Source organism: Biomphalaria glabrata, chromosome 1 (assembly GCF_947242115.1).
Source record: "Biomphalaria glabrata chromosome 1, xgBioGlab47.1, whole genome shotgun sequence".
In the NCBI taxonomy this organism is placed as follows: Eukaryota; Metazoa; Mollusca; class Gastropoda; family Planorbidae; genus Biomphalaria; species Biomphalaria glabrata.
Genome location: NC_074711.1, coordinates 16,465,736 through 16,485,787, shown reverse-complemented (window position 1 = coordinate 16,485,787; position 20,052 = coordinate 16,465,736). Strand labels below are relative to the sequence as shown.

The following is a 20,052-nucleotide window of genomic DNA, read 5'->3' as shown; positions in this document are numbered from 1 at the left end:
AAGAATTAAGGATTTAGCATCAAAAGAACTAAATTGGCAACACTGACTCTGATGTCATCAAATTTGGCATCGTGTCGAAGGCAGCATTTGCTGATTAGCTATCGTCTACGCTTTATGCACGGAGCGTCTAATGCAATTAGCCCAGACGCTGTGTGCACATCCAGGAGTTTCCGTGGAGGGAGTTATAAGCGTCACCAATTAGAATTTCTTCGCCATAGCTGGTGAGAGTCATTCTCGATACAATCATACTTATCAATCGATCCAAATATCTCTACTATTGGCTGTATACATTTTGAACACTCCTCTTCTCTATCGTTTTAAATAATAATAATACTTTTTTTAATCAGATTTAAAGATTCGTTTCTATCAGTGTGTGTGTGTGACTCATTAAAAATTATGCAATATGTAGTTAAATTTGTGCTCAAACAACAGAGGGACAAAAGGACTAAATAGAATTCCATTATATATATATATAATTTTTCTCGGGGAGGGGGGCGAGGGGGATAAAAAAATCCATACCCAAACCCCTCCTCCCCCCGAAAAAAAATCCTGGCTACGCCCATGACTCATGTATATGTGAAATGTAAACTCATCAACGTAAGTTAGAGTGATGCCACTAGATCTGGCTGTTACTTTACAATTCACGTGTTTAAAGGCATTGACCTAATTCGACGTGTCCATTCCTACATAAATAGTGGCGGTTTATTTACAACCTCACGGGAACAAGTTCACAGCAGTACTTTATAAAAAAAAACATGAAGTTATTTACATCATCAATATCTATTTTATTGGAGATTTTCATAGTAAAAAGTAATTTTTCCCTTTCAGATCTTGAGATCTATAGGGCAGACGATGTAAAGGTCATCTGTTTCTGTGTCCCACCGTTAACGAGGGTGTCATGTGACCATCACAACGACCAATAGTATCAGGTACCCATTAGAGCTCGGACTCAGAGATCCCGAAATTCAAAATCCCAGTCTTCACTAGGATTCGAACCCGAGATTCCTGGTTTGCAAACCAAGCGCTTTGCCACCGCGCGTCCTGAGATTTTCATACATGACGGAAAAGCTAAAAATAGCCAGGTTTGTTTTTTGTGGTATATCCGGTGTATAGAATGAAGGAAGTGTTTTGAGAATTGAAGAGTTTTTTTTTAAAACAAATTCGAGTTTTTGAAGGGCTACATAGAGTTGTGGGACTTTTGGAATTGAGTTTCTTTATTTACTATAGGAAATATGACAACATTCTGAACAAAAAAGTCATGGCCAAGATCTTGTATTTTATATTTCTTTCAGGTGTATGTTGTATTAAATCAATAATTACCTGAGATATATTTTTTAAACCTTGTTTAAAGAATAACATTACAATTAAATTCAACATATCTACTTTCGATTCATGTGTACATAGATCAAATTGTGTAGATATATTAAACTGTGTAAATTAGATAGATTAAATTGTGGAGGTAGGTATCTGAGTTGCAATCGGATAGTTTACTTACTAGCCCTGACAAGCTGCGACATTTAGGGGGCGTTCCTGTTAAGTTGTTGAGAACTTATGTTGGTATTAACTTCATTCAAAACAATAGCTATGGGACAGAGAAGGAAGGATGTGACGGAGTGCGGTCCTCACCTCTTACACCTCACTAATGACGCCACCTCACTAAAGACGCCACCTCACTAACGACGCCACCTCACTAATGACGCCACCTCAATAATGACGCCACCTCAATAATGACGCCACCTCACTAATGACGCCACCTCACTAACGACGCCTCCATCACTAATGACGCCACCTCACTAAAGACGCCACCTCACTAATGACGCCAGTACTTTTGAGCATGATTACAGTTCCCAATGTTCAAATGTCAACTGTAACTTGAGAGTTTATCGAAGAGCACTCAGCAGCACTCGTGTTTAGCCCTACAGTTTCACTTTCGTATACTGTCGGTTTGGAGATAAACATTTAAGCCTTGATTTTATTTTTTTTTCTAATTGCAAGAGGTTTACGGTAAATGAAATTATTGGTTTTAGTTAGTCTTACTGTAGTATCTCTTCAAGGAATCTCCTTTCCTCTTCACAACATTGGAACTGAGCGCTTGTAACGATTCGCTTCTCAGATGCATGTAAAAGTCAAGTTGAAATCATCCACAGAACTTTGATCGATTCAAGTAGGCACTAGTCTTATTTACTGTGTTTTTATTTTTAGTACACTTTACGCAGAATAATTCATTTTCTTAAAACCATCTTCCCCCAAATAAAAAACAAAAATTTGTTGAAGCTTCTAGATTTTGTCTTTCACTTATAAAAAAAGGGACACACTACGAGAGAGTGAGAGAATGTATAGAGTCTATTGTATCGTGTATTTCACTCTATGACATACTGAGTGCATGCTCTGGTCTCATCTCTTTAGTGCACTTTGTGGAGGGGGTTGGAGGGATGTCTCAGGGAAGATTTCCGTGTTGCATGTACAAATCAGATCGAGACAAATCTCAACTTCAAACTCCTGGTCCACGTCAGCTTTCGAGTTCGAGCCCCCCCCCCCCCCCCCCCCTGTGAGCTAGTCAAATGTTTTATGCAACTCAGTGACACATCAACGTTGGGTATCAGATTTGTTTCTACTGACATGCGTATCTATGTCTATGTCTATGTTTATGTCTATGTCTATGTCTATGGTTGTAACTTAGAAGATAATGAACTGACTTTCAAGGATTTGACCAAAACATTGCAACAGGGGCAAGTCAAATGTTCTCTAAAACTTGATGATTTGAACTCGATGTTTGGCTCGGGACATTCTAGTTTGGCATAAACACAATTAGAAACGTGTCTATAGATTATGTTTTGAAGGTGATCTCCCCTGTATTTCACCCCCCCCCCCCCCGAGGGAGTCTTCCCTCTCCCTCTATGTGACACCATCACGTTGTCTAATAGCTCTGTAATTTGAAATACCCCCATGTCCGCTTCACTAGGACATGGAAGACATTTGCTCAAAACTCCAATACAGCACTACACCATCCTTACTTTGCTACCCGAATCTTTATATCAACTATTTTAAAACTCAAACTTAGCAATGACCTAACTTCTTAGGACTGTGCAGCAATGACCTAACTTCTTAGGACTGTGCAGCAATGACCTAACTTCTTAGGACTGTGCCAAATCAGAAACTCATCTGTTCAGCTTCTAAATTTGATATTTTTTGTGTGTGTTTAGGTTTTGCATAATTTCATTTATTTTAGTTTTTTGTTTTGTTTTTATCAGATTTTGATTGTCTATACATTTACCAGATTTTGATTGTCTATACATTTACCAGCTTCTGTTTTTTTTCCTTATCATTGAAGAGCTTCGAAAAGATTTAATGGTTAAAAAAAAACAACAACTGCTGACTCTTGCAGCCTGTCAATATGTCATTCAACCCCATTTAGATCTGGCCATCAGAACTGTGGTTCTAGCAAAGTACACACCAACACCCTACCAACCAACTACCGCCTTATCATGCATGTACTACAAGAATACATTTGGAGATAATGTTAAACGAAATTCCATCAGGCAGGTATTAGAACATTGAATATACGAGTAAATTGTACAGTTGATTGTAGTGCTATCACAATGAGCCAGGATTTATTTCCAAAATTATTTCCAAGGTTAAAAAGAAAGAAACGTTTGAGATCAGTTGGAAGAGTTCAAGGTCGATTAACCGTCACCACACTGGCGCCGACGCCAAATGTCTCGTGCTTTAGACAACACACCAGGTTAAGGTTCTTGTTTTAATTCGATTGAATTGAAGATTTTGGTTCAATCGATTTCTTCAGTCAACTGACTGGTCAAGCAAATGTTACGGACCGTTTTAGTTCTCTTCTATGTTTAGGCATGGGCATCAATGGGGCAGGTGAGGTCAAAGTTCAGTGTTGAATAGTGTCTGCTATTTTCATTTTTGTGGAGAGTACCGTAGACTCCAGACTTGAGTAAACAATTTAGTCTTACAAGGCCGGATTTGAGGGAGGTGTAACGTGGCTACTGCCCCAGGGCCTCCACAAGAGAGGGGCAACCACAACAAAGATTTTGAAAAAATCCTAATCTCTACGGATTAAAAACTTTCAAGTTTAAAAGAAAAAAAAAGCATTTAAACTGATAATTCTTTAAAACTTCCGGTTGGCAAAACTTTTAGGGTTAAGAAGTGCCCGACTGTAGCGTGCTCATAATACATAAATGCAGTGCATCAACCCAGGGACTTACTCTCCAAAAACTAAAAAAATATATATAAAAGAAAAAAACAACTAAAATACGCATATTAAATATTTAAAAGAGAAGAAAAAACAAGATTACAAAGAGAGTTTGTGTTATCACACAAAACTCATAGGCGGCCCTCGTCGGATCCACCTATTCGCAAGGAATACTCAAGACAGGATTTTATTTTGAACGCAAAAGATATAAGTATATATAATAGTTTGTTCCGGGTGTTTGTATAAATAGTAAGAACAAAAGAGAATTCCAGATAAATGTAACACCGTTAATTAAGTTTTTGGGATGGTCAAGTATAAAAAATTATATGTACCACCGCCTTGTGGAGAGATTTTCAAACCATACTTTGGTGTTAGGAAGTTGTTTTCCTTAAAAATCGGAACATAATATTAACGATAATTAGATTTTGTAATATTTTAGCTAGAAAATTAAATGTGCTGTAAGAGAGATTTTACATAAAAATAGAATTTAAATATTTTTCATAAAAAATCGGAACAAAATTTTTTCGTAAATGTGAAGATTATTTGTTTAATTAATTAGAATAGGGATTTCAAACAGTCATTCGGCGTTAGTAGATTTTTTATATAAAATTCGGAAATTTTTCGCGACCATTTGTAAGAAAATTTCTTTTCAAAACAAAATCCAAAACATTCTTTATCGATTAAAAAACTTTTGATATGTTTCAGGAAGAAAATTAAATGTAAAATAAGTCTAAATAGTGATTTTCAATAATCGTTTCAAGTAAATTACTTTCATTTTTTTAAATACTGAACATGCTATTGTCGATATTTTTAAAATTTGTATAAAGATGAAAATACGGAACAATTTGAGATATTGATAATTAAACTATAGTGACGTATTGTCAAAGCATATAAGTGTAATATTAGTCAATTATGCTATTTCAAACAACCATTTGACATAATTCATTTTTTATAAAACAATATCCGGAACATTTTTACAGTTAATTTTACAGTCAGTATAGAGATTTTGATTTGCATTTATATGCTATTTACATTAAAAAAACGGAACGACATATTTTTGATAATGTGTTTTTGCAAAGTTTAAGCATGGAAATTAAATGTAATATAGGTTAGAAGAGCAAACAAACATTCGTTGGCATTGATTAGTTTTGCACAAAAACATCCGGAACAATCAATTATAGATACTTAAAACTATTGAGATGTTACGGGAGAAACATTAAAGGGTAAATCAGATTTTCAATAGCTTATAGAGTTGTCTTTTTTTAATTAAACGTGACGGACAGACCGACCGACTGACAAAAGGCACAAAAATAAACCTCTTTTATTCTGATGGGGACATTAAACAGTAAATTAATAAAATCTGATTATTTTTAAACTTTTGAGGGAACTGATGGCACCATGTCTTGCAGGAGCTTGTTACGCTACTGCACGAAAGTCGTTGCATAAAAAGCCCATTTTAAAAAATATGCGAGATATTTACATAGAAAGTGCATTTTTAGCCTTTTAATAAATAAATGTTTTCTTTTAATTTTAACAGCTAGTTGACCAGAAAAAAAAACACACCTTTAACTAATATTTTTATTTGTTCTGAACATTTCTTATACATTTTTTAATATATATTTGACTTTGGGATACTGAAAATACATATATATTCATTATTCTTTGTTAACATATTGTAACATTGCCTACTTTACATTTACATAGTGTTTTAGAATTGGTGTATTTTTTGAAAAAATCGCTTGCATAATTAATTTTATAAAAAACTGTTTGCTTTTAGAAAACCAAAAGTAGCCGTTTTCAAATCGCATCGCATGGTGAAATAATATTTTTCATTTCTCTTTTAATTTTCGAGGTCTGAGTGTGACAGACGGACAGATGGACATTTTGCACAAAATTAATAGCAGCTTTTCCCCTTACGGGGCCTCTAAAAAAGATAAAATGTATAAGTACTCTATTACTATCTTATAAAAAAAGGCATGCTTTTAGATATCAGTATTGTTATTAATAAGTGGATTTTTATTCAAGCTTTCAAAAAAGTGTAGGGGGCCTCCACAAAAACTCTGCCCGGGGCCTTCACTTACTTCAACCCGGCCCCGCCTAGGACTAGTATATTGGAACTAAAAACTGGACACCGAAGTGCTCACATTAAAAACGAATAATCACATTTGACTAGAGTAACACCTTTAGTAAAGTCACTAAATTTAGAAAGCCTTCAGGATAGAAGACTTAAAAGTAAAGTAGCAATTATACATAAAAACACTGAACCATAATCTTCAAATACAAAAACAAAATTTAATAAAATACACAGAAAGACACGAAGATAAAAGCACATTGTTAGTTCCAAATGCTAGGACAAATGTGTATAAATGCTCTTTCTTCCTTAGCGCTATTAGAGCATGGAATGGGTTGCCCGAGCTAGCCAGGAAAACCAGTGACTTGGCAGAGTTTAGGTCATTGGTTAACATGCATGACTAAATGCATAACGCGTTGGACGTAAACATCTTCTTTTTTTGAAGTAACGTCTGTATCATATAAGATAAGAAAATTATGGGTTAAAAAATTACGAAAATAAGATGTCATTAACAACGTCTGAAAACATAAACTCAAAAACATTTATTCTCTAAGACTTAATTTCAACTCGACTGCTAGACAAACCAGTCCCATAAATTTACGGTACAGAGAAAATGCTTTATATTATTATTCACATAGGTCGAAATCAGATAAAGATTTACAAATTAATTATCAACAAAGGCAAGTGTCGGGTAATGAATAATGTATTAGCCACTTATCAATATAGTTCATTATTAAAATATTCTATTCAGAGAGAAGATTATTAGGTCCTATAACTATCATCCTCTTGAGTATAGTATGGGATATGGTGGTCGTTGGGTAGGATACAAACCTGGGCCATTTTATCAAAGACTAAATTATGGGCCATTTTATCAAAGACTAAATTATGGGCCATTTTATCAAAGACTAAATTATGGGCCATTTTATCAAAGACTAAATTATGGGCCATTTTATCAAAGACTAAGTTACATATATTCTACCACTCTTTTTATCTTATCTCCAGAGTCACACACACACACACAAACATACATGCACATAAGAAGACAACATTCAGCACAATGTGTTGACAACTAGAAAGAAAAAAAAAAACTGAGTCGCCCGAACCTCGATTGAGTCTAAAATTAACCCGTTGAATGAAAGCGTCACTGCTAAATAAATAATGTTACATTCCGCGTGTTAATTAAACAACCAGGCCGACTTCTATAATTAATTTCGTTTCCTTTTACAATGTTGTTTTTAGATTTAAATTATACTTCTGTAATTACTCTTTTCATTCTCTTATTCCAACAGCCTTCCATTGAAACTTAAACATACGGTACTAACAGAGTCAGTATTTGATTTTTTTTTCAATTAAAGTTTTCAAATTTAATGCATAATTTATTGTCCATAACTTATTGTCCGGCCAACCACTTTGACGTTTGTTGTGGAGAACTCATGTATGTCTTGAGTTTTCTTGAATATTTATTATAGTAGAATAAGTAGATAGTAGAGAATTAATTAATACTGTTTCACTGTTTCAATTTTGTTCTCTTTAGGTCAGTGACGTGACAACTCTGATTCATTGTAATGCCAGGGTTGTGATGGCTGTTAGGCTAATCTAGTTTAAATTCAGGGATTTGAGGCGTACTTACTTAGTACTAGCTTTACGTAAAAGTTAAGATTCATTTTGTTTCGTGTATTTCGGGTTAGGTTTTATATAGCGACAATAACGGTATAGTAAAAACATACACTAGAGTTAGATATGAAATGAAACCAGTTGATATGTTGGCGTCTTTAGAGACAGTCAAGTTTTGTTAATCAAGGAGTTTTGGACTTATTTGGTTACTACATTGAAGAATTTCATTTATTACCGGATGAAATGTTTGAATCGTCAACACTCTCTTGATCAGCTCATTGTTGGCCTTTCGCCTGTATTGGAGTTGGTTATCTGGAAGTAGTTGTGACTTCCGCCTGAACAGTGTCAACACTTAACTCAAGACACATGAAGGCGGTGTCCAACAAGTCTCGATCATAAGCTTGTTTCTAAAGATCTAGATCTTGATCTAGTAAATCTTCACAAATACAGAGCTTGCTTTAGGGATAGCAAATCTAGACCTAGAACATCCGCTTAAGTACAATTATTTGACTTTGTTAATACTCATTATTACATCTTTTTTTCATTTGCTTTAAAAGCCACAAAATAAATAAAAAAAAATATTTAAAAAAACATCACTTTATGTTAAGTTAAAAGTAAACAGTAAAGTTAAAAAAAAACAACAAAAAAAACTACTGTTTATATTAAGTGTAGGCCTATTAAAAAAACACTGTTTATATTAAGTGTAGGCATATAAAAAAAAAACACTGTTTATATTAAGTGTAGGCCTATACACACCAAGGATTGCGGTATTAATTTTATTTTTTATTTTAAGTGTTTTGTACATGCTTCGGATGTGCCTTCACATTTGAATGGTCCAAACCTCCCGCAAGACGACGGGGGGAGGCTACAGGCTGAGTTTGAACCCGGGATAATCGAGACCACCGAATGACAGTCCTGATTGCATTCATCTAGATCCTTACTGTCAGGTATTCATGTTTCGTCTAACTATAAATTATCTAAGTTTACTCAAAAGTAGATATCATTAATTTTTATAATTGATCATCTATACAGTGAGTATACATACAATGTCATATAGTACACCAGAATACTATTTCTCTATATTATGTTTCTTTCATTTATTAGTGTTGAAATAGTTCATTCTAAATACCAAAACATTAAGACTCTCTTTAAACAGTAGACAATCCATTTCCCAAAACCTAATTGCAGACGATTTAAGACGTTGCAACAAAAAAAAAAAAAAACAGATTTTATTCGTCATTTTTAATACTGCATATTGTCAACCTGACATGTAACATATAATAATAGCAGCACTAAGATACTATTTACATATGCAACATGTCATGTTTATCCAGAATTTGTTTCACCAATAAAAGCGTCAAACTTCAGTATATTGTAGTATTGTATTATTGGTTATCAACTTATCAACAATATTGTATATGAAAATGAAACGAAAAATTTAATAAATAATAAATTTGATTTACTTTTACACTGAATGCTGTCTGTAACATGTCACTGAGTAAGTACAGCTGGTAAAGTATACACTGTAGGTATAGTTCAAAGTACTATCATAAATTAATTATTCCTACATTAGATATATTTTATAAGTACTATCATAAATTAAGTATTCCTACTATCAATAGAACCACTTCTTTACCTATCAAGAGGTCTCGAGTTCAAACCCACACTTAAATTGAGTTGTGTCTGCTGAGCCGGACAAAAGCAGATTACCCCCCCCCCCCTCCTAATTCCACAAAAAAAAAGTTTGGATCAGAGCGCACTGAGATTAATACAAATAATTTTGGTTAAAGTTGATACAAATATTTCATTCCTAAAGTGTAATGTGTTGAATAAAAGAAATGGACTCTCCAAGCGATACTTTAAACAAAAATACCCTGGAGTAAGTATTTGTCCTTTCCACACGAGTTCTTGTTTTATTTTGTGAGGTTTAAGTTATTACAAATTTAGTTGATTCGAATTTTGTTTTTCGGTATATGGTTGATACCGTCTTTTTTTTTTCTAACGAATTTTTTTCTTTTCTTTTTATCTGAATCTGTTTTTAAATGACATGTAATAAAATTGTAACATTTTAATTGTGTGCAATTAGTTCAAGGAACACGCCACAGCAAACGACAAGTGCCCACGTGCCACGTCCTGCTGTAACTGGATAGCCTCGTTTTGATTTAAAATGCGATTGTCGGTGAGATTTCCTTAATTATGACTGCATAGATATAGATTTAAAGCCTTTATTTTTTTATATAAAAGAAAACTTGAAATACAAGCACACTTTATTATTTCACACTTTAAATAAATGCTTAAAAAACGTATACTAATTCTAAACGTCTTAAAACATTTTTATTCAGTTTTTTAAAAACTACTATATATAAAGAATGAAGAAAAGAATATTGCAAACTGCTTACGTTGTAATATTTTGCTAAAACTAGGTTTAAAACTATTATTAATAAGTTATGTCACACATTTAGAATCTAGATATTTAGCATTCAAAAACAAAATTCTTCTCTTGATTTGGTCCATAAAATTCGCGACAAAAAATGTAAACAAAAGCGCAGCCTAATGTATTGATATCAATGCGAAAATATTAAAACGTCTATATAAGTTACGCATTACAAATCTGTCAAAAGTATGTATATATGATTAAGTTAGATTAAAACCTACCGTTTTAGGAAGAAAAAAAAGGCCAAGATTCGTGAGGAAAAAAGAAAATAAATTAATTATCCACTTGTTTTGAATTCAATTATTAATCTCAGTCTCGTCCAGAACAACAATAAATCCATATCACAAGTGATTGTGAGTAGATCTGTTTCACTGAGGCCACTAACATGCAATCAATAGACTGGTACAGACAAAAGCAGCAACACGGAACGCGGCTATGAGTTTAAGCAAAGAAGAAGAAGAAAAAAAAAACGGGGCCCGCTCAGCTACGCGCTACAGCGGATGTAAATAGATTAGAGCGCGCTACGACGGGCACTCATTCGTTTGTGGCAAATGAAGCGCGGAATCATCTAGGCAAATGGGCGTGGTGAGCCCTGAGTCAAGTGGCCTCACGTCACCCCCCTTCACCCACTCTGGAAGTTACTTTATGACCATGGTCCAGCAAGAGTATAGTTAAAAAATAAAAAGACCCACTGAAGTAGCCTCTCTTGGAAAGAGCACGGGTGTCTCAGAGAGATTTTGAAGACAGTGGATGGTTTAAAAAAATGGTATCATAGTTAAGGACTTGTTGATCTTGTCACGTGACAATATCTAACTCATAGAGGCAGAAGTCATCAAAGTATAAATGTCTTCTGACATGACATTATATTAAATCCGACAAAACCCTAGTCTTATAAGCATTAGGTCGCTTAGAGCCGTTTAGGGGACTGTGGGCGCTAGACCCACTGAAGTAGCCTCTCTTGGAAAGAGCACGGGTGTCTCAGAGAGATTTTGAAGACAGTGGATGGTTTTAAAAAATGGTATCATAGTTAAGGACTTGTTGATCTTGTCACGTGACAATATCTAACTCATAGAGGCAGAAGTCATCAAAGTATAAATGTCTTCTGACATGACATTATATTAAATCCGACAAAACCCTAGTCTTATAAGCATTAGGTCGCTTAGAGCCGTTTAGGGGACTGTGGGCGCTAGACCCACTGAAGTAGCCTCTCTTGGAAAGAGCACGGGTGTCTCAGAGAGATTTTGAAGACAGTGGATGGTTTAAAAAAATGGTATCATAGTTAAGGACTTGTTGATCTTGTCACGTGACAATATCTAACTCATAGAGGCAGAAGTCATCAAAGTATAAATGTCTTCTGACATGACATTATATTAAATCCGACAAAACCCTAGTCTTATAAGCATTAGGTCGCTTAGAGCCGTTTAGGGGACTGTGGGCGCTGGACTAGGTGCGAATGTGGGGTGGGGGGTGGCCGAGAATAGAACTCCACGATTTCCTAGAGTGATTTTTGTTTTTGAAGTGACCCATTTGAACCAATTTTTAAGCAGAAGTAGGTTGGGAGTACTTTGTTTTTTATCTAAATTTGTTTACATGCAATACCCACCTCAAATTTGAATGCTATTCACATATTCATGTGTTTGCTCTTTTGAGTCACAAAGGTTCCGGAAACAGGATATGCAATCCATGTCGGTAACAAGCTGTAGTGCAATCACCGCTAAGTCTATGATATCCAAACCATGTGCCCATTCATAAGGATTTAGTCGCACCCCCATGTAGTGGAGAGCTAAGAACTAAAACATTTTATACATTGATCTTTTCACATTTTTGTACTCATAATTTGCTTCTGTTTAATCCCTTACATTGTGGACTTTTAAACTAATGAACATTCGAGTCACAAAGAATGGCTGTTTACTTTTAGAGTCACAAAGAATGGCTGTTTAGTTTTAGAGTCACAAAGTATGGCTGTTTAGTTTTAGAGTCACAAAGAATGTCTGTTTAGTTTTAGAGTCACAAAGAATGGCTGTTTAGTTTTAGAGTCACAAAGTATGACTGTTTAGTTTTAGAGTCACAAAGAATGGCTGTTTAGTTTTAGAGTCACAAAGTATGGCTGTTTAGTTTTAGAGTCACAAAGAATGTCTGTTTAGTTTTAGAGTCACAAAGAATGGCTGTTTAGTTTTAGAGTCACAAAGAATGTCTGTTTAGTTTTAGAGTCACAAAGAATGGCTGTTTAGTTTTAGAGTCACAAAGAATGTCTGTTTAGTTTTAGAGTCACAAAGAATGGCTGTTTAGTTTTAGAGAATGGCTGTTTAGTTTTAGAGTCACAAAGTATGACTGTTTAGTTTTAGAGTCACAAAGAATGTCTGTTTAGTTTTAGAGTCACAAAGAATGGCTGTTTAGTTTTAGAGTCACAAAGAATGGCTGTTTAGTTTTAGAGTCACAAAGTATGACTGTTTAGTTTTAGAGTCACAAAGAATGTCTTCTTAGTTTTAGAGTCACAAAGAATGGCTGTTTAGTTTTAGAGTCACAAAGAATGTCTGTTTAGTTTTAGAGTCACAAAGTATGGCTGTTTAGTTTTAGAGTCACAAAGTATGACTGTTTAGTTTTAGAGTCACAAAGTATGGCTGTTTAGTTTTAGAGTCACAAAGTATGACTGTTTAGTTTTAGAGTCACAAAGAATGGCTGTTTAGTTTTAGAGTCACAAAGTATAACTGTTTAGTTTTAGAGTCACAAAGAATGTCTGTTTAGTTTTAGAGTCACAAAGTATGACTGTTTAGTTTTAGAGTCACAAAGTATGACTGTTTAGTTTAAGACTCACAAAGTATGACTGTTTAGTTTTAGACTCACAAAGTATGACTGTTTAGTTTTAGAGTCACAAAGTATGACTGTTTAGTTTTAGAGTCACAAAGTATGACTGTTTAGTTTTAGAGTCACAAAGTATGACTGTTTAGTTTAAGACTCACAAAGTATGACTGTTTAGTTTTAGAGTCACAAAGAATGGCTGTTTAGTTTTAGACTCACAAAGTATGACTGTTTAGTTTTAGACTCACAAAGTATGACTGTTTAGTTTTAGAGTCACAAAGAATGGCTGTTTAGTTTTAGACTCACAAAGTATGACTGTTTAGTTTTAGAGTCACAAAGTATGACTGTTTAGTTTTAGAGTCACAAAGAATGGCTGTTTAGTTTTAGACTCACAAAGTATGACTGTTTAGTTTTAGAGTCACAAAGTATGACTGTTTAGTTTTAGAGTCACAAAGAATGGCTGTTTAGTTTTAGACTCACAAAGTATGGCTGTTTAGTTTTAGAGTCACAAAGTATGACTGTTTAGTTTTAGACTCACAAAGTATGACTGTTTAGTTTTAGAGTCACAAAGTATGACTGTTTAGTTTTAGAGTCACAAAGTATGACTGTTTAGTTTTAGAGTCACAAAGTATGACTGTTTAGTTTTAGAGTCACAAAGTATGACTGTTTAGTTTTAGAGTCACAAAGTATGACTGTTTAGTTTAAGACTCACAAAGTATGACTGTTTAGTTTTAGAGTCACAAAGAATGGCTGTTTAGTTTTAGACTCACAAAGTATGACTGTTTAGTTTTAGAGTCACAAAGTATGACTGTTTAGTTTTAGAGTCACAAAGTATGACTGTTTAGTTTTAGAATCACAAAGTATGACTGTTTAGTTTAAGACTCACAAAGTATGACTGTTTAGTTTTAGAGTCACAAAGAATGGCTGTTTAGTTTTAGACTCACAAAGTATGTCTGTTTAGTTTTAGACTCACAAAGTATGACTGTTTAGTTTTAGAGTCACAAAGAATGGCTGTTTAGTTTTAGACTCACAAAGTATGGTGTTTTAGCCATCCGTATGCTACATAGTTGTAGATACTAACATTTTCAATAATTTCTATTCAACCATATTTTATAGACGCTATTTCCGGGTTATTTTAAAATCCTTGATAGGAATTCTTGACCAATGTAGGCAGGGATCACGAACATGAGAAATCTACCACAGAGAGATTGATTACACTGTAGTATTTGAGTTCAATTCTCAAGAGTGCAATTAATGAAGTCAATAGAATTGTTAATTTCTCCGTGCCAGACCTTCAGTTAGCAACTGGAATGTCACAATGTAGATTGGCTCATGATTGATGCTCTTCAAACAATATTTAAGTACCAGAAGAAATAAGATACAAAAAGACGTCAACAGTGGCGGATGGTGGGACTAAAATAAGGTGGGAAGAAGGAAATTTTATTTTGCTATGAACATATCTAAAGAATGTTTAAACTAGTAGCTCTTTATTATGTTATTTCATTATAGGATTAAGCACTCTTTACTCAGGAGTCCATACTTTTAAGAGGCTAGTGATACTAGAATTCACGGGCCAGAATTATGATTGGGAGTGTTTTATAATGAGGTCGAAGCACGAAATTAAGCTAATATAGATCAAATCCTTTCAAATGTAAATTATAAATATGAACATTGAAAAGTCTATTCATCAACTAAACCTAGTAACTTACTTATCATGACATTTTTTTTTTAGAAGTCTTCGTGTGCTTAATAAAAAATGCATATTTTCTGAAAGCAAAAAAGATAAAAAATAGCGACAACAGTAACGGTGGCGATAATAATAATAATAATAATAATAATGACTATTAATAACTATTAATAGCACTAAAAGCAAAGCATGTCAGATTTCCCGTCTAGCTAGAACTTGACCACTAAGGTCATTAACCCGTACGAGCATAATTTTGTCCCCGTCCATGTGTCCGGCATGTGAGGCTTGGTCAGTAGTAGCGTTACCACGTGAACACGCACGCTAATAGAGTGTGACACATTGATACTAGATAGTCAACGACAGATGTCATTTTCCAGCCGGATTAGGTTCCATATAATCAAGGCCTTGAATGTCCTGGGGAAAAAAAACAGATTTCCTGAATAGTAAACAAAGGAGGATTGACAATACAAGCCGGTCCGTTATTGAAGATATATCAAGTAATTTCAATACAAGTAATTTCAATACAATATATCGTCTGGACTACTAGGTATCGAATGAAACTTATTGACAACGGACGGATACTAACATCGATTCCAAATACTGTGAAACATCTCTAGGTATCAAATTTAACTTACTTTGGATTACAATCAATATAATCCCTTTTTATCAGTCTTATGTCCAGTATTTTCAGTTTAAAATTTTGAGAAAAAAAAAAGGTGCGTTTAAAATAAACAAAGCTAGTTCTATTCCAGGCCTATCAATCTACGTCTGACTAGGATGTTGGCTTAATTGGTTCAACGTTGCGAAAGTATCACGTGATAAGTAAAACCCCCAATTGTTTCTTTTATTTCCCAAACAAACGCCGTAGGCTAAAATGATGATATTGATAATGATGGGGATGTTCTATTAACAATAATAACGAGTCTCGGCTCGGTCAGTAGCAAACGTTATTATTAGTTGATGATTTTAAAACAATGAAAATATAATTTTTTGTTTTCTGCTTTCTTTTATTTCTTCGACAAATACGCATCTAAAGAAAATAATAAGCTCACGTTGGTGTGGATGACAAATGTGCTGATTTTGGTGTGGATGACAAATGTGCTGATTTTGGTGTGGATGACAAATGTGCTGATTTTGGTGTGGATGACAAATGTGTTGGTTTTGGTGTTAATGACAAATGTGCTGATTTTGGTGTGGATGACAAATGTGTTGGTTTTGGTGTGGATGACAAATGTGTTGGTTTTGGTGTTAATGACAAATGTGTTGGTTTTGGTGTGGATGACAAATGTGTTGGTTTTGGTGTTAATGACAAATGTGTTGGTTTTGGTGTGGATGACAAATGTGTTGGTTTTGGTGTGGATGACAAATGTGCTGATTTTGGTGTGGATGACAAATGTGCTGATTTTGGTGTGGATGACAAATGTGTTGGTTTTGTTGTGGATGACAAATGTGTTGGTTTTGGTGTTAATGACAAATGTGTTGGTTTTGGTGTGGATGACAAATGTGTTGGTTTTGGTGTTAATGACAAATGTGTTGGTTTTGGTGTTAATGACAAATGTGTTGGTTTTGGTGTGGATGACAAATGTGTTGGTTTTGGTGTGGATGACAAATGTGTTGGTTTTGTTGTGGATGACAAATGAGTTGGTTTTGGTGTGGATGACAAATGTGTTGGTTTTGTTGTGGATGACAAATGAGTTGGTTTTGGTGTGGATGACAAATGATTTGGTTTTGTTGTGGATGACAAATGTGTTGGTTTTGGTGTGGATGACAAATGAGTTGGTTTTGGTGTGGATGACAAATGAGTTGGTTTTGGTGTGGATGACAAATGTGTTGGTTTTGGTGTGGATGACAAATGAGTTGGTTTTGGTGTGGATGACAAATGTGCTGATTTTGGTGTGGATGACAAATGTGTTGGTTTTGGTGTGGATGACAAATGAGTTGGTTTTGGTGTGGATGACAAATGTGCTGATTTTGGTGTGGATGACAAATGTGTTGGTTTTGGTGTTAATGACAAATGTGTTGGTTTTGGTGTGGATGACAAATGTGTTGGTTTTGGTGTGGATGACAAATGTGTTGGTTTTGTTGTGGATGACAAATGTGTTGGTTTTGGTGTGGATGACAAATGTGCTGATTTTGGTGTGGATGACAAATGTGCTGATTTTGGTGTGGATGACAAATGTGTTGGTTTTGTTGTGGATGACAAATGTGTTGGTTTTGGTGTTAATGACAAATGTGTTGGTTTTGGTGTGGATGACAAATGTGTTGGTTTTGGTGTTAATGACAAATGTGTTGGTTTTGGTGTTAATGACAAATGTGTTGGTTTTGGTGTGGATGACAAATGTGTTGGTTTTGGTGTGGATGACAAATGTGTTGGTTTTGTTGTGGATGACAAATGAGTTGGTTTTGGTGTGGATGACAAATGTGTTGGTTTTGTTGTGGATGACAAATGAGTTGGTTTTGGTGTGGATGACAAATGATTTGGTTTTGTTGTGGATGACAAATGTGTTGGTTTTGGTGTGGATGACAAATGAGTTGGTTTTGGTGTGGATGACAAATGAGTTGGTTTTGGTGTGGATGACAAATGTGTTGGTTTTGGTGTGGATGACAAATGAGTTGGTTTTGGTGTGGATGACAAATGTGCTGATTTTGGTGTGGATGACAAATGTGTTGGTTTTGGTGTTAATGACAAATGTGTTGGTTTTGGTGTGGATGACAAATGTGTTGGTTTTGGTGTGGATGACAAATGTGTTGGTTTTGGTGTGGATGACAAATGTGCTGATTTTGGTGTTAATGACAAATGTGTTGGTTTTGGTGTGGATGACAAATGTGTTGGTTTTGGTGTGGATGACAAATGTGTTGGTTTTGGTGTGGATGACAAATGAGTTGGTTTTGTTGTGGATGACAAATGTGTTGGTTTTGTTGTGGATGACAAATGTGTTGGTTTTGGTGTGGATGACAAATGTGTTGGTTTTGGTGTGGATGACAAATGTGTTGGTTTTGGTGTGGATGACAAATGTGTTGGTTTTGTTGTGGATGACAAATGTGTTGGTTTTGGTGTGGATGACAAATGTGTTGGTTTTGGTGTGGATGACAAATGTGTTGGTTTTGGTGTGGATGACAAATGAGTTGGTTTTGTTGTGGATGACAAATGAGTTGGTATTGGTGTGGATGACAAATGATTTGGTTTTGTTGTGGATGACAAATGTGTTGGTTTTGGTGTGGATGACAAATGAGTTGGTTTTGGTGTGGATGACAAATGAGTTGGTTTTGGTGTGGATGACAAATGTGTTGGTTTTGGTGTGGATGACAAATGTGTTGGTTTTGGTGTGGATGACAAATGTGTTGGTTTTGGTGTGGATGACAAATGTGTTGGTTTTGGTTTAAGTCATTGATTAACATACATGACTAGATTGACACATGAAAAGCGTATGACGTAATTATCTTCTTTTTTTAAGTAACGTCTGTAATATGTAAGATAAGATAAAAAGTGAAAATATGTGCTTCAATCAAATAAAGAAAAAGTTAATGTACCTATTTCAGACCAGGTGATCTATGTGGACAGATCTGATTCTTTGGCCAACGAAACAACCAACCGCCTATACTTGCCCCAACGTATTTCAGGTACCCATTAAAGCTTGGTGGATTTAATGGCGTCCTAAAAATTTCACTCACCAACAAGATTCGAAATCGAGCCCTCCGTACGAAAAATCAAGCGCTAACACTCGTCCAAAACGTTCCTAAAAGACCATGAAAGCTTATTATTGATATGCTGCTTTAAATGTGATATTTTAGAAATAGATGAATGGAGCAGTTTCTTCCCTTTCTTTCTGAACGGAAATTCACATATTATTTCCACGTCATCAGCTACCTACAGAGGTGATTTCCAAAGTGGTGTACGCGTACTCCCAGTGATACGGAAGGACTTTGGAGGTGGTCGTGGTACGCATTGCAACTCATTAACTATGCTGATTTCTTTTAAATACTAATTTTTTATATATTCTGTTAATGAATTAAAATAAATTAGTAATACGTTTTAATTCAATTTTGTTTTTATTCTTTGATTTTGTATTTATACGGATTCATAATCGGTGTTATTATACATCTTAAAAATGGATTTCTAAGTATCGGATAATGAATTGGGATGTTTTTGTGAAGGTCAAATATATTATATTTGTGTATATGTCTTTACGTTTGTATTGGTGCAAATTAATCCCACAAATAGAAGTCTTTATTGCAAAAGATTTATAGTTTTTTGATGTACCAATAAAAACGACATTAGAACATTTCTTTGAAGTTTCCCCATGTGAAGTTAAAAGACATTCGTTACGTGTCTCAAAATATACGTTTCATTTCCCCATGTGTGGTTGAAAAAGGTTAGGATCGCCACTCGTTTAGATACTCTGGTATTTGAAACATGTGTATCCAGTTTTAACAGAAACAGTTCTGTAATACATGTTGTTTTTTCCAACTTAAAATGTGAAGTTGCTTTTTTCAGCATTTGTAGATATTAAGTAAAATAAAAAGGAACAGACTATAGAACGAGAAATAAAATCTCGGATTAAAATTAATAACCAGGGAACCATATCATATGATCTATCATCTAAGCACATAGATGCAAGTACATATGTGTGTGGGGGGGTGGGAGGGGAATAAGGGGTACTCAGCGTTACAAAAATTATAAAAGGGGTACACAAGTCAAACGTTTGGGAAACACTGACCTATAGAAAGTGAGAGTCTGACATCAGAATATCTGCAAATAAAATTTTAAAAAAGCGTTTAATGAAAACTTTCTCTAAAGGTTATCGTGTTTCACGGGTAAGAGTATCAGCTTAGTGCGCGCTTACATGCACGCGCTCTCGGGGAGCTCTCACCCATATCACTGACCTATATCGTCGAGGTGTGTGCCACACAAAGACGGTATTATTAGCCCAGCTTCAATAAATAATGAAGCCTCATTAGCCTGCCAATCACCGGCACTGGACAAGTGTCACATCTTAAGTCTCCTGTCTCGCCCTTCGTCTTGTCAGGGGCGTAGCTGGAAAATGTTGCCAAGTTCCAAAATACAACGTCAAAAACAAAACAAAAAAAGCGATACAGAAAAGTCGAAAAATACGTGTTTTCTTGGTGTGTGTGTTTAGAATGGAATCATTGAACCATGTGTCATGTATCTTGAAATATAGAAACATAATCAACATCCTAACAACAGCGATGGAATCAAATAGTAATTTACAATA

At 34.8% G+C, this 20,052-nt stretch overlaps 1 protein-coding gene and 1 long non-coding RNA gene across 3 annotated transcripts in view; one reads left to right on the top strand and one right to left on the bottom strand.

The window, feature by feature from the left end:
• LOC106065110 (lachesin-like) overlaps positions 1 to 10,876 on the bottom strand; it is a 150,276-nt gene extending 139,400 nt beyond the window's left edge. The window contains exon 1 of one of the 2 annotated variants that reach the window (XM_056025081.1): positions 10,554 to 10,876. The gene's annotated coding sequence lies outside the window, so the exon portion shown is untranslated. The remainder of the gene's footprint in view (positions 1 to 10,553) is intronic. The other variant, XM_056025067.1, reaches the window with a different exon arrangement.
• On the top strand, positions 7,842 to 18,773 carry LOC129925375 (uncharacterized). The gene is made up of 4 exons (XR_008777139.1): positions 7,842 to 8,394; positions 8,692 to 8,845; positions 9,715 to 9,777; positions 18,359 to 18,773. It is a non-coding gene; the product is annotated as an uncharacterized LOC129925375 (long non-coding RNA).
• Positions 18,774 to 20,052: the final 1,279 nt, after the last annotated feature.